General features: G+C 41.5%; 1 long non-coding RNA gene across 1 annotated transcript in view; it reads left to right on the forward strand.

Annotated features, from left to right (window-relative positions):
• LOC309639054 overlaps positions 1-14,236 on the forward strand; it is a 34,401-nt gene extending 20,165 nt beyond the window's left edge. The window contains exon 5 of the long non-coding RNA XR_014251432.1: positions 9,184-14,236. This is a non-coding gene — a long non-coding RNA (uncharacterized lncRNA). The remainder of the gene's footprint in view (positions 1-9,183) is intronic.
• The last annotated feature ends 55 nt before the right edge of the window (positions 14,237-14,291 follow it).

The following is a 14,291-nucleotide window of genomic DNA, read 5'->3' on the forward strand; positions in this document are numbered from 1 at the left end:
CCCGAGAGGGGCTGGACTGAGCCCCTCAGTAGAATGTGGGGACTGAGTACCTCCTGCTGGAAAACTTCTCACCACCAGTGCACTGGGGGGCCGGAATCCTCCCGCAGTCCCAGCAGAGTGTAAGCGTGTCACCTGGAGGCCTTCGCTCTTGCGGGCCACCTGAGCTGATGCCTCTGGGCCTCGGGGCTCAGAAGGGCTGAAGGTGGAGCAGGTAGGGAGATGCTAGAGAAGGCCTGCAACTGTTTCAGAGCGTGGCCCCCTCTGCCCCCCCGCCCCAAAAAACCCCAAACGGACTATGGTGACCAGGCCCCACAGAGACGTGAGGCCTCCTTCAGTCCCGGCCCTGGAGACAGGAGCTGCCAGTGTTGATCTTAGATAACGCCCCGCAGGCAAACACCCACGTCGGCTGCTGCGTTCCCTTCCGGAGCAGAAAGGTGGCCTGCGGGCTGGAAAGCACCCGGAGCACATCCCGCAGAGCGGAGGCTGGTTGGGGGAGGGAGGAAGGAAGGATGCCGGATACACTGAGGGAGGGGGAGGCGGCACCCAGAAAGTACGTTGCTGCCCACCCCCGGCTGTGGACGGGGTGTAGGTGGGGTGGGGACGCACGCAGACCTGAGCCCAGAGGCCTTTGAGGAGGACTGGGTGGCTCGGGGGGGAGGACCGACTTGCCCCAGCACGTGTTTCCCCTCGTTTGAGTGTGGATAATGCCAAGGCCAGTCTGTCCGTCTGTCTCCTTCTCTGAACCTTCCTCTGGATTGCTTGCTGGTTGGTGGTTTCCTTCCCACGGCAGGGTCTTGAGGGCCCAGCCTCATCCACAGATAAGGACACATCATCACTGAATTAATTGCTATATGTCAGTGGTGTCTGAGAACAGATTGTGTACGCTTTCCACTGTCATTCTGTTTGTACTGTTAAGTAGTCGGCTGAGCAAGGAGTTTTTTCATGAATTTGGCCAAACCTTGGTCTGAATGAGGCAGATTCTGGGGTAATAGAAACGGGTTTCATTTTTTTTGAGATAGCTAGGGCTCCTTGGCGGGGCTTACCTTTTTCTCCCTGTTCCGGCTTCCATAACTTGTGGAACAGCATTGATCACTAGAAGTATCATGCCGGTCATGCAGTTAAAAATCCCTTAGGAGTCACATTAAAAAATGCAAAAAGAAACAGATACAATCAATTTTAATAATATACTGTAATATATCCAAAATACTATCAATTTGACATGTAATCAGTGTTAATTAGGTATTTTGCACTGGTTTTCTTTTTACTAAATTTTCAAAATCCATTGTGTATTATATTTTCACAGCACATTTCAGTTCAGACCAGCCACATTTCCAGTGCTCAGCAGCTACTTGTGGCTCACGGCTACTGCACTGGACGAGTTCTAGATCATCATGGGTGTCACTCTTACAACTTCCACATCCTTAGCCCAAGGCTGTCTCATCCCTCCTGCTCCAAACCCAGCCTCTCCCACTGGGGCTTCCCTGTTCTCCTGCCATCATGGGGCTGGAGCCCCCAGTATTGGTCTCCTATCTTAAGTCTTTCTCTCCAACAGCTTTTGCCCTCAGCGTTAAAATATGCCCAGGTCTCTCTAATCCTGGAAAGGTCTATTGATGCCTTCTTGCCCTCATGCTACCGTGTCCAGGCAGAATTTCCTGTCCCTGTATCCTGTTCCTTATGGGTACTGGCCCCTCCAAACTCTGTAGCTTGACTCCCCGCACCCCCTGCCAACCACTGTGCTGAAAACTGTTCTCAGAGCTACAGGTAGCGCAGTCTAGGGATGGCTAAGAGCCCTAGGATCTCAGGGTGAGGCCTGTAGGGTCATCTAATCTCAACCGCTGGGTGCAGACTTGTGCTGGGCTGCAGTGGATTCACAGGGGAAGCGGTAAGAAAGCAGACTTTTTTATGCCTTATCTTCGGATTCTGATCCAGTAAGTCTGCAGTGGGGCCTGAGATTCTGTATTTTAAGAAGTATCTCAGGCACTTCCTTTCTGATTATAAAATAATGTTTCCAGCAGAAAATTTGGCCGTATGTAAGATAAACTCTCTCTCCATGTATATTTGAACTTCTTATTCTGGAAAATTTCAAAGTTACAAAGAAAGCAGAGAGAGTAATACAATGAGTCTCCACAAGCATTCATCATCAGTTTCAACATTTATTAGCATCTTGCTTTGTGTATTTATCCCCCATACTGTTTTTCCTTTGGGGGGAATATTCTAAAAGCAAATCTCAGCAATCATGTAATTTCAGCCTTAAAATCTTCAGTGTGTATCTTTAACAGATAAAACACACTCTCTTAGTCTACAACAACCCCCTTACCTAAACCTGATTCTTTTTCTGTTGTTTTATTAGCATTTTTTCCTTCAGCAGTTATTTTATCACGTTGATATACAGTTTGTACAGGAAAGGCAAGAAAAATACATGATTTTTTTTCTACTTACTAATGTTCAAAATAAGGACAGTCTCTAGATCCATCCACGTCTCTACAAATGACCCAATTTCATTCCTTTTTATGGCTGAGTAATATTGCATTGTATATACATACGCACCACATCTTCTTTATCCATTCATCTGTGGATGGGCATTTAGGTTGCTTCCATGACCTGGCTATTGTAAATAGTGCTGCAATGAACATTCGGGTGCATGTGTCTTTTTGAATTACGGTTTTCTCTGGGTATATGGCCAGTAGTGGGATTGCTGGGTCATATGGTAATTCTATTTTTAGTTTTTTAAGGAACCTCCATATTCTCCATAGTGGCTGTATCAATTTACATTCCCACCAACAGTGCAAGAGGGTACCCTTTTCTCCACACCCTCTCCAGCATTTGTTGTTTGTAGATTGTCTGATGATGCCCATTCTAACTGGTGTGAGGTGATAACCTCATTGTAGTTTTGATTAGCATTTCTCTAATAATTAGTCATGTTGAGCATCTTTTCATGTGCTTCGTGGCCGTCTGTATGTCTTCTTTGGAGAAATGTCTATTTAGGTCTTCTGCTCATTTTTGGATTGGGATGTTTGTTTCTTTAATATTGAGCTGAATGAGCTGTTTATATATTTTGGAGATTAATCCTTTGTCCGTTGATTCGTTTGCAAATATTTTCTCCCATTCTGAGGGTTGTCTTTTCGTCTTGTTTATGGTTTCCTTTGCTGTGCAAAAGCTTTGAAGTTTCATTAGGTCCCATTTGTTTATTTTTGTTTTTATTTCCATTACTCTAGGAGGTGGATCACAAAAGATCTTGCTGTGATTTACGTCAAAGAGTGTTCTTCCTATGTTTTCCTCTAAGAGTTTTATAGTGTGCAGTCTTACATTTAGGTCTCTAATCCATTTTGAGTTTATTTTTGTGTATGGTGTTAGGGAGTATTCTAATTTCATTCTTTTACATGTAGCTGTCCAGTTTTCCCAGGACCACTTATTGAAGAGACTGTCTTTTCTCCTTTGTATATCTTTGCCTCGTTTGTCATAGATTAGTTGACCATAGATGCATGGGTTTATCTCTGGGCTTTCTATCCTGTTCCATTTATCTATATTTCTGTTTTTGTGCCAGTACCATATTGTCTTGATTACTGTAGCTTTGTAGTATAGTGTGAAGTCAGGGAGTCTGATTCCTCCAGCTCCGTTTTTTTCCCTTAAGACTGCTTTGGTTATTCAGGGTCTGTCGTGTCTCCATAAAAATTTTAAGGTTTTTTGTTCTAGTTCTGTAAAAAAATGCCACTGGTAATTTGATAGGGATTGCATTGAATGTGTAGATTGCTTTGGGTAGTATAGTCATTTTCACAGTATTGATTCTTCCAATCCAAGAACATGGTCTATCTGTCCATCTGTTTATGTCATCTTTGATTTCTTTCATCAGTGTCTTACAGTTTTCTCAGTACAGGCCTTTTACCTCCTTAGGTAGGTTTATTCCTAGGTACTTTATTCTTTTTGTTGCAGTGGTGAATGGGATTGTTTCCTTAATTTCTCTTTCTGATCTTGCATTGTTAGTGTCTAGGAATGCAAGAGATTTCTGTGCATTAATTTTGTATCCTGCAACTTTACCATATTCATTGATTAGCTCTAGTAGTTTTCTGGTGGCATCTTTAAGATTCTCTATGTATAGTATCATGTCATCTGCAGACAGTGACAGTTTTACTTCTTCTTTTCCAGTGTGTATTCCTTTTATTTCTTTTTCTTCTCTGATTGCCGTGGCTAGGACTTCCAAAACTATGCTGAATAATAGTGATGAGAGTGGACATCCTTCTTGTTCCTGATCTTAGAGGAAATGCTTTCAGTTTTTCACCACTGAGAATGATGTTTGCTGTGGGTTTGTCGTAGATGGGCTTTATTATGTTGAGGTAGGTTCCCTCTTTGCCCGCTTTCTATCCTGAAAGTTTTTATCATAAATGGGTGTTGAGTTTTGTCAAAAGCTTTTTCTGCATCTATTGAGATGATCCTATGGTTTTTATTCTTCAGTTTTTTAATATGGTGTATCACATTGATTGATTTGCGTATATTGAAGAATCCTTGCATCCCTGGGATAAATCCCACTTGCTCATGGTGTATGATCCTTTTAATGGGTTGTTGGATTCTGTTTGCTAGTATTTTGTTGAGGATTTTTGCATCCATATTCATGAGTGATATTGGTCTGTAATTTTCTTTTTTTGTAGTATCTTTGTCTGGTTTTGGTATCAGGGTGATGGTGGCCTCATAGAATGAGTTTGGGAGTGTTCCTTCCTCTGCAATTTTTTGGACGAGTTTGAGAAGGATGGGTGTTAGCTCTTCTCTAAATGTTTTATAGAATTCATCTGTGAAGCCATCTGGTCCTGGACTTTTTTTGTTGGAAGATTTTTAGTCACAGTTTCAATTTCCTTATTTGTGATTGGTCTTTTCATCTTTTCTATTTCTTCCTGGTTCTGTCTTGGAAGGTTATACCTTTCTAAGAATTTGTCCATTTCTTCCAGGTTGTCCATTTTATTGGCATAGAGTTGCTTGTAGTAGTCTCTTATGATGCTTTGTATTTCTGCGGTGTCTGTTGTAACTTCTCCTTTTTCATTTCTAATTTTATTGATTTGAGTCCTCTCCCTCTTTTTCTTGATGAGTCTGGCTAAAGGTGTATCAATTTTATCTTCTCAAAGAACCAGCTTTCAGTTTTATTGATCTTTGCTATTGTTTTCTTTGTTTCTATTTCATTTATTTCTGCTCTGGTCTTTATGATTTCTTTCCTTCTATAACTTTTGGTTTCGTTTGTTCCTCTTTCTCTAGTTCCTTTAGGTGTAGGGTTAGATTGTTTATTTGAGATTTTTCTTGTTTCTTGAGGTAGGCTTGTATTGCTCTAAACTTCCCTCTTAGAACTGCTTTTGCTGCATCCCATAGGTTTTGGATCGTCGTGTTTTCATTGTCATTTGTCTCTAGGTATATTTTGATTTCTTCAGTGATCTCTTGGTTATTTAGTAATGTATTGTTTAGCTTCCATGTGTTTGTGTGTTTTTACGTTTTTTTCCCCTGTAATTGATTTCTCATAGTAATCTCATAGTGTTGTGGTCGGAAAAGATGCTTGATATGATTTGTTTTCTTAAATTTACCGAGGATTGATATGTGACCCAAGATGTGATCTATCCTGGAGAACGTTCCATGTGCACTTGAGAAGAAAGTGTAATCTGCTGTTTTTGGACGGAATGTCCTATAAATATCAATGAAATCTGTCTGATCTGTTGTGTCATTTAAAGCTTGTGTTTCCTTATTAATTTTCTGTCTGGATCATCTGTCCATTGGTGTAAGTGAGGTGATAAAGTTCCCACTATTATTGTGTTACTGTCGATTTCCTCTTTTATAGCTGTTAGCAGTTGCCTTATGTATTGAGGTGCTCCTATGTTGGGTGCATATATAATTGTCATATCTTCTTCTTGGATTGATCCCTTGATCATGATGTAGTGTCCTTCCTTGTCTCTTGTAACATTCTTTATTTTGAAGTCTATTTTATCTGATATGAGTATTGCTACTCCAGCTCTCTTTTGATTTCCATTTGCATGGAATATCTTTTTCCATCCCCCCACTGTCAGTCTGTACGTGTCCCTAGGTGTGAAGTGGGTGTCTTGTAGGCAGCATATCTATGGGTCTTGTTTTTGCATCCATTCAGTGAGCCTGTGTCATTTGGTTGGAGCATTTAATCCATTCACATTTAAGGTAATTATCGATATGTACCTATTATCATTTTCTTAATTGTTGTGGGTTTGTTTTTGTAGGTCCTTTTCTTCTCTTGTGTTTCTCACTTAGAGAAGTTCCTTTAGCATTTGCTGTAGAGCTGGTTCGGTGGTGCTGAATTCTCTTAGCTTTTGCTTGTTTGTAAAGCTTTTGATTTCTCCATTGAATCTGAATGAGATCCTTGCTGGGTAGAGTAATGTTGGTTGTAGGTTCTTCCCTTTCATCACTTTAATTATATCATGCCACTCCCCTTCTGGCTTGTAGAGTTTCTGCTGAGAAATCAGCTGTTAAGCTTTTGGGAGTTCCCTTGTATGTTATTTGTTGTTTTTCCCTTGCTGCTTTCAATAATTTTTCTTTGTCTTTAAGTTTTGTCAGTTTGATTACTATGTGTCTTGGTGTATTTCTCCTTGGGTTTGTCCTGCCTGGGACTCTCTGTGCTTCCTGTACTTGGGTGGCTATTTCCTTTCTCATGTTAGGGAAGTTTTCGACTATAATCTTTTCAAATATTTTCTCAGGTCCTTTCTCTCTCTCTTCTCCTTCTGGAATCCCTATGATGCGAACGTTGTTGCGTTTAATGTTGTCCCAGAGGTCTCTTAGGCTGTCTTCATTTCTTTTCATCCTTTTTTCTTTATTCTGTTCCACGGCAGTGAATTCCACCATTCTGTCTTCCTGGTCACTTATCCGTTCTTCTGCTTCTGTTATTCTGCTATTGATTCCTTCTAGTGTATTTTTCATTTCAGCTATTGTATTGTTCATCTCTGTTTGTTTGTTCTTCAATTCTTCTAGGTCTTTGTTAAACATTTCTTGCATCTTCTCGATCTTTGCCTCCATTGTTTTTCTGAGGTCCTGGATCATCTTCACTATCATTATTCTGAATTCTTTTTCTGCAAGGTTGCCTATCTCCACTTCATTTAGTTGTTTTTCTGGGGTTTTATCTTTTTCTTTCATCTGGTACAAAGTTCTTTGCCTTTCCGTTTTGTCTATCTTTCTGTGAATGTGGTTTTCCTTCCACAGGCTACAGAATTGTAGTTCTTCTTGTTTCTGCTGACTGCCCTCTGGTGGATGAGGCTATCTAAGAGGCTTGTGCAAGCTTCCTGATGGGAGGGACTGGTGGTGGGTAGAGCTGGGTTTTGCTCTGGTGGGCAGAGCTCAGTAAAACTTTAATCAACCTTTCTGCTGATGGGTGGGGCTGGGTTCCCTCCCTGTTGGTTGTTTGGCTTGAAGCGACCCAGCACTGGAGCCTTTCCAGCTCTTTGGTGGGGCTAATGGCAGACTCTGGGAGGGCTTAAGCCAAGGAGTACTTTCCAGAACTTCTGCTGCTAGTGTCCTTGTCCCCATGGTGAGCCACAGCCGCCCCCTGCCTCTGCAGGAGACCCTCCAACACTAGCAGGTAGGTCTGGTTCAGTCTCCTATGGGTTCACTGCTCCTTCCTCTGGGTCCTGATGCACACACTACTTTGTGTGTGCCCGCCAAGAGGGGAGTCTCTGTTTCCCTCAGTCCTGGTGAAGTCCTGCAATCAAATCCCCCTAGCCTTCCAAGTCTGATTCTCTAGGAATTCCTCCTCCCATTGCCAGACTCGTAGTTTGGGAAGCCTGACGTGGGGCTCATAACCTTGACTCCAGTGGGTGGACTTCTGTGGTATAAGTGTTCTCCAGTTTGTGAGTCACCCACCCAACAGTTATGGGATTTGACTGTATTGTGATTGCGCCCTTCCTCCTGTCTCATTGCGGCTTCTCCTTTGTCTTTGGATGTGGGGTATCTTTTTTGGTGAGTTTCAGTGTCTTCCTGTCCATGATTGTTCAGCAGTTAGTTTTGATTCTGGTGCTCTCCCAACAGGGAGTGAGCTCACGTCCTTCTACTCCACCATCTTGAACCAATCTCATGGATTTTTTTCTTAAAATATAAGTGTTTCAATCCATTATAGTCGTTTTCTTTTTGATGCTTCCATATTTGATGAGTTTATTCCTGTGTGCTTTTGACACAACCCTATCGTTTTTAATAGTTTTCTTTCTGTCTCATTAAGAAATCCTGGCCTCATGTTGTGTGTGTCCTTCCTGCTTCTGACCTTAATTTGCCATTTCTCTAAGAAGTTTTGGTTTCTTTTAGTGGGAAATAGTTTTTAAAGACCACAGATTGGATGCTAACTACTAGTATTCCTTCTAGGCCTTTTCAGTGCATAGATGAGAAAAACATAGTTTTTAGAAGGAGAAATATAGGTCATGAGTTAATACTGTTATTTCCAAGTAAAACTTAAGGTCACAGTGCTTTCACTTCTTGGCTTTTATACTTAAATTCCTTCCTTCATCTTAAAAATCTTGGTTTCTAATTACATTAACAAAATTACCTCTATCTTGCTGTATCTTACTTACAGTATCAACATAATACATTCAAAATAAGACTATGACAATTACTACAAACCACAAAACAACTAAATGCAGCCTTAGGAATATACAGTCAAATGAGTTAAATACTTTCTCTGTGTGGTTATGCCATGGGCTTGATATATAACTCACATTACATCCAATTGTTTTTTCAGTGTTTAGGGATTTTTCCCCTTTATTTGTTAATTATTAAACATTATGTGGTTCCCAAGTCAATAGTATAAGATAAGGTACATGCAGAGACTATTATCTTCCATTCCTGTCCCCTTCATTCTGTTCCTTCTTTCCTCTATAGGTAACTATTTTTAATGTGATTTTTTTTCTTTGACCAATGAGTAATTTAGATGTATTCCTTAAATTTCCAAATATTTGAGGATTTTCCAAGTATTCTATTATTGATTTCTAGGTTACTTCCATTATAGTCTGAGAATATGTTCTAGATAATTTTAATTCTGTTAGATGTGTTAGTTTGTTTTAGGGTCCAGAAATTAGTCTGTCTTGATGAGTGTTCCAGATGTACTTGAATGCATTTAAGTGTTGCTGGGTAGAATGTTCTATGAATGTCTGTTAGGTTAAATTGATTGATAGGTTTGTTTATGTATTCTGTAACTTTACTGTTTTTTAGGGTCCTATTTTTTCTACTACTGAAAGAGGAGTGTTGAGATCTCCAAGTGGAATTGTAAGTGACTTCAGTTCTGTGAGTTTTTGTTTCACATATTTTGAAGCTCTATTTTAAGTGCATACATATTTAGGATTGTTGGCTTCTTGATGAATTGACCCTTTTATTATTATGCCCCTTTTTCTCCCTTATAAGTATTTCTTATTCTAAAGTCTACTTTATCTGAAATTTCTTGTTCTAGAACCAGTTTTTTTTTTTATACATTTATTTATTTTATTTATTATTTTTGGCTGCGTTGGGTCTTCGTTGCTGCGTTTGGGCTTTCTCTAGTTGCGGTGAGTGGGGGCTACTCTTCGTTGCGGTGTGCGGGCTTCTCATTGCAGTGGCTTCTCTTGTTGTGGAGCACGGGCTCTGGGCGCATGGGCTTTAGTGGTTGTGGCTTGCCGGCCCTAGAGCGCAGGCTCAGTAGCTGTGGCGCATGGGCGTAGTTGCTCTGTGGCATGTGGGGTCTTCCTGGACCAGGGCTAGAACCCATGTTCCCTGCATTGGCAGGTGGATTCTTAACCACTGCACCACTAGGGAAGCCCTCTGGAACCAGTTTTATCTCATATTAATATAGACGCTTTATCTTTCTTTTGATCAGTGTGTATACAGGATATCTTTCTTCTAAATCATTTCCATTGTTTTAATCTGTGTGTTTATGTTTAAAGTAGGTTTTGTATAAACAGCATATAGTTTGGTTTTTTTAAAAATCCATTCTGGTAATCTCTTTTGACCAGGGACTTTTTAGACCATTGATATTTATTGTAATCACCTGTATGGTTTGGTTTAAAACTACCATCTGTTTCATATTTGACCCATCTGTTCTTTGTTCCTTTTTTTTTTTTTTCCGTTTTCTCTTTTCATGCCCATTTTGGCCTATTTTTATGGTATCATGTTAATCAGTACTGGCTTTTTAGCTATATTGTCTGGCTTATTCTTTTGTGCTTGACCTAGGATTTACAAACACAACTTCACGACAACGTATCTTGAACAGATATGATATTCCTTCATAGATACTGTAAGACCCTTGAAACAGAATACTTTGATTTCCCTACTTCCATTATTTTGTACTATTGTCACACATTTTATTTCTATATGCTCTAAGCCCCATGATGTAGTTTGGATAGTTAGTATTTTTCAAGGGGTTAAAGAAATTTTTAAAAAGTCTTATATTTGCTTAGAAATTTACTACTTCTGGTGTTCCTTATTCCTTGGTATAGATTCAGATTTTTATCTGGTAGTATTGCAGCTCTGCTGGTAATTCCGTCTTTCAGTTTTTACTTGAAAAAAGCCTTTATTTCACCGTTTTTGTTTTTGGCTGTGCCGGTGTAGCTTGCCGGATCTCAGTACACTGAGCATGGATTGAACCTGGGCCATGGCAGTGAATCGTAACCACTAGGTCACCAGGGAACTCTCTATTTCACGTTTTTAAAAAAGATGTTTACACCAGGTATAGATTTTAAGCTGACGGGTTTTTGTTCTCTCAGTGCTTCAAAGACATTAATCTTCTGATGAGGTGCATAATTTCTTTTTTTTAGAAAATTTATTTTTTAAAATTTTTGGCTGCATTGGGTCTTTGTTGCTGCGTTTGTGCTTTCTCTAGTTGTGGCGAGCGGGGGCTCCTCTTTGTTGTGGTGCACAGACTCCATAGTTTTGGCTTATGGACTCTAGAGCTCAGGATAAGTTGTGGCGCACAGGCTTTGCTGTTCCACAGCATGTGGGATCTCCCCGGACCAGGGCTTGAACGTGTGTCTGCTGCATTGGCAGGCAGATTCTTTACTTTTTTTTTTTTTAAGGGAATGCTATTTATTTTTTTATTTATTTTGGCTGTGTTGGGTCTTTGTTTCTGTGCGAGGGCTTTCTCTAGTTGCGGTGAGTGGGGGCCACTCTTCATCGCGGTGCACGGGACTCTCACTGTCGTGGCCTCTCTTGTTGCGGAGCAGAAGCTCCAGATGCGCAGGCTCAGTAGTTGTGGCTCATGGGCCTAGTTGCTCCGCGGCATGTGGGATCTTCCCAGACCAGGGCTCGAACCCGTGTCCTCTGCATTGGCAGGCAGATTCTCAACCACTGTGCCACCAGGGAAGCCCATGGCAGGCAGATTCTTAAGCACTGCTCCACCAGGGAAGTCTGATTTGTATAATTTCTAATGAGAAGTTGGCTGTCATTCTTATATTTTTTCCTCTGTATGTAATATGTCTTTCTTTTTTCTGGCTGCTTATATAATTTAAAAAAAAATTTCAGTCTTATTATTGTGTGTGTGTATGTGTATTTTCTTCTGCTTGGCTTTCTTTAATTTCCTAGAATCTGTAGGGTTATAGTTCAAATCCAGTTGAGAAATTTTGGCTGTTTCTCAACATTTTTTTGTGTCTTCTTTGGAATCCAACTTACACATATTTTAGACTACTTAATACTGTAGTCACAGTTGCCTGTGTTTGTTTTGTCTTGCCAGTTTTTCTCCCTGTGCTTCAGTTTGCATAGTTTCTTTTGCTGTCTTCAGATGTACTGATCTTTCCTATGGCAGTGTCTAATGTGCTTTTACTACCATCCAGTTTATTTTTCATTTCAGGTATTTAATTGTTCATTTCTAGAGACACCATTTGCAACTTTCTTATATCTCCCATTTTTCTTATGTTCATTTTCCTTTACATTCTTGAACATATATATAATAGCTGTTTTTAAGGGAGTCATCTGCTAATTCCATGGTCTCTCTCCTTTCTGAGTCTGTGGCTATTCACTTTTTCCTCCCCTGGTTATGGGTCATTTGCTTGCTTCTTTGCCTGCCCAGTAAGTTTGGATTAGGTGATGGACGTTGTAAATTTTATGCTGTCACATGCTGAATTTCCTTGTTATTCCTTTAAAGAATGTTGGGCTTTGATCTGGCAGGAAGTGAAATTATTGGTGGATCAGTTTGATGCTTTCAAGGCTTGCTTTTAACGTCCAGAGCAGCCTTTACTCTAGACTTGATTGAAGATACACCATTGATGCATGATCTTTCTTAGGACTCGACCCAGTGCCCTTTGTATTGTGAAGCTGTTGCACTCTGGTTCTTGGGAACATGAACTACTCACCCTCTGTTGAGTTCCAGGAATTGTTTGGTCTACTGCTTTTCAGTCACGAGAGTTTCACCCTTCCCATAAGCAGGTTAGTACTTGGTCAAAAGTCTAGGAGACCCTCCTGAAGATCCCAGGAGCTGGCTATCTGAGCAGCTCTCTCTTCTCTAGTACTCTGCTGTGTAAATGCTACCTTTGCCTTTCTGAACTCTCATGTGTCTTTTTAACTCAGTGAGGCTGCTCTGGATTCTGTTTCCCTGCCCTTTCCTGGGAACCGCCTCTAGGAAGAAAGCTGCCGCAATTGTGGTGCTCCCCTCCCACGCCCACTTTTTCCTCTTCTTCCAAACACTGCCTGTTGTCGTACATCGGAAAGCAGTTGTTACATGCATTTTGTGTTTTTCTAGTTGTTAATGGCTTGAGGGAAACTCATGGAGCTGTGAATCCTTCATGTGTGGAAGTGGAAATCTCCCCCTTATGAATGGTTTGGCCCTACTCCTTGATGTTTCAGAGTTTGAGGAGCTACCTGAATGTCATCCGGGGGTTTCTTTTGCTATCCTAGTTGCTTTGCTTTTGTGAAAGGATTGAAAATCAGTGTGGCTGCTACTGCCATCTTGCCCTAACTAGAATTCTCTCTCTATCTTTTAAATTACCCTTACATTCCTCTCATTTGGGCTTGGCAACTGCCCTGAAGATGGACACAACATGGCATTGCACTTGGTTGGCCTGTTTTGTTGTAACAAATTGGAGGTATTTCCCTTACACCAGGAATGGCTAACATGTTACCACCCTAAGCATAAACTGTTGACAGTGGTAATTTCATTTACTTGTAGATTATTCAGACTGATTCTGGTGGTGTAAGCTATGAATACAGCCTATGGCCAGGAGCCCAAATGACGTATCACTAACCCACTGTGTGACATGGGACCAGTCCCTTCTCATTATTCATTTGTAGATGGTAGCAGGCACTATAAGGAGGACCAGGCCTGCCCTCTTGAGCACAGAGCTTGTTAGGGAAGGCAGATATGTAGGGCTAACTAGAATTCAGTGTAATTTGTGTCCATTGAGAAGCCTGAGCAAAGGTGCTTCCTTGGCCTTTCTTTTCACATCTGAATAATGGAAGGGAAGCAGCAGCAATTTTTCTATTGTTCTGGGAAGGTAGGATTTTGCGGAATGCTTTTGGAGGCCTAGTGGGCCAGGCCTTTCTATCCTCACTTGAACCAATGTAGTTACACTTTTTCCAATTTTACATGTTATGATCTAAGATTTATTTCACAACAGGGATTCTGCTGCTGAAAAATGGACAAAGAACAGGCAGAAGAGGGGTCCACACTTATCTGTGCACACAGCCTCCTGCAGTGAGCGGCCTGACCTTTCATCGGTGTGTGCGCACATAAAGGCCTGGCATGAGCTCCACTCCTTGATTATGGCTGAGGAGCCCCAGCACCAGGTCCCGGATTCCAGCCTTGAGAGTTCTGAGCTGAGACCGATCTGGATGCCAGTGGTGGCTTTAGCATATGGTGGTGGACGGCCCAGGGCAGCTCTTGACCTTCTTGCCATTTTCTTCACCAGTAAGTTGGGGGTATGTGCCTACACAGGTTTGCTGTGCTGCTTCACATGTGAAAGCTCCAAGTTCATGCCACTGATACAGGTCTCAGCTACTGCTGTGACTGCTGTTTCAGTTCAGGGTCCCAGGGCCTCCCATTAGAGGTGATCCTTGGTTCAGTCGGTGAGCCTCTCCTTCCACTGACTGGGCAGTAAACCAGGTGAATTGTGCCTGCTTTCCTCGTCAGTCTTGTAACTCTTGGGATATGGTCAATACCACCCTGTATGTGCAGGGCAGACTTTATTAGCCTCAGTCTCCAGCAGAGGATGTATACTCAGGATAAGTAGCAGAGTTGGGGGCTGCAGTCCCATCCCTGAAGGCGAAGTGTAGCTTTGTATGGTGCCTTCAGCATAAACTGAGTCACAAGGACTCTTACACAGTGACAGATCAGCTCTGTGGGCAGCACTCAGCTAGGCCCA

This window comes from Balaenoptera physalus (assembly GCF_965194825.1).
Source record: "Balaenoptera physalus genome assembly, chromosome: 11".
In the NCBI taxonomy this organism is placed as follows: domain Eukaryota; kingdom Metazoa; phylum Chordata; class Mammalia; order Artiodactyla; family Balaenopteridae; genus Balaenoptera; species Balaenoptera physalus.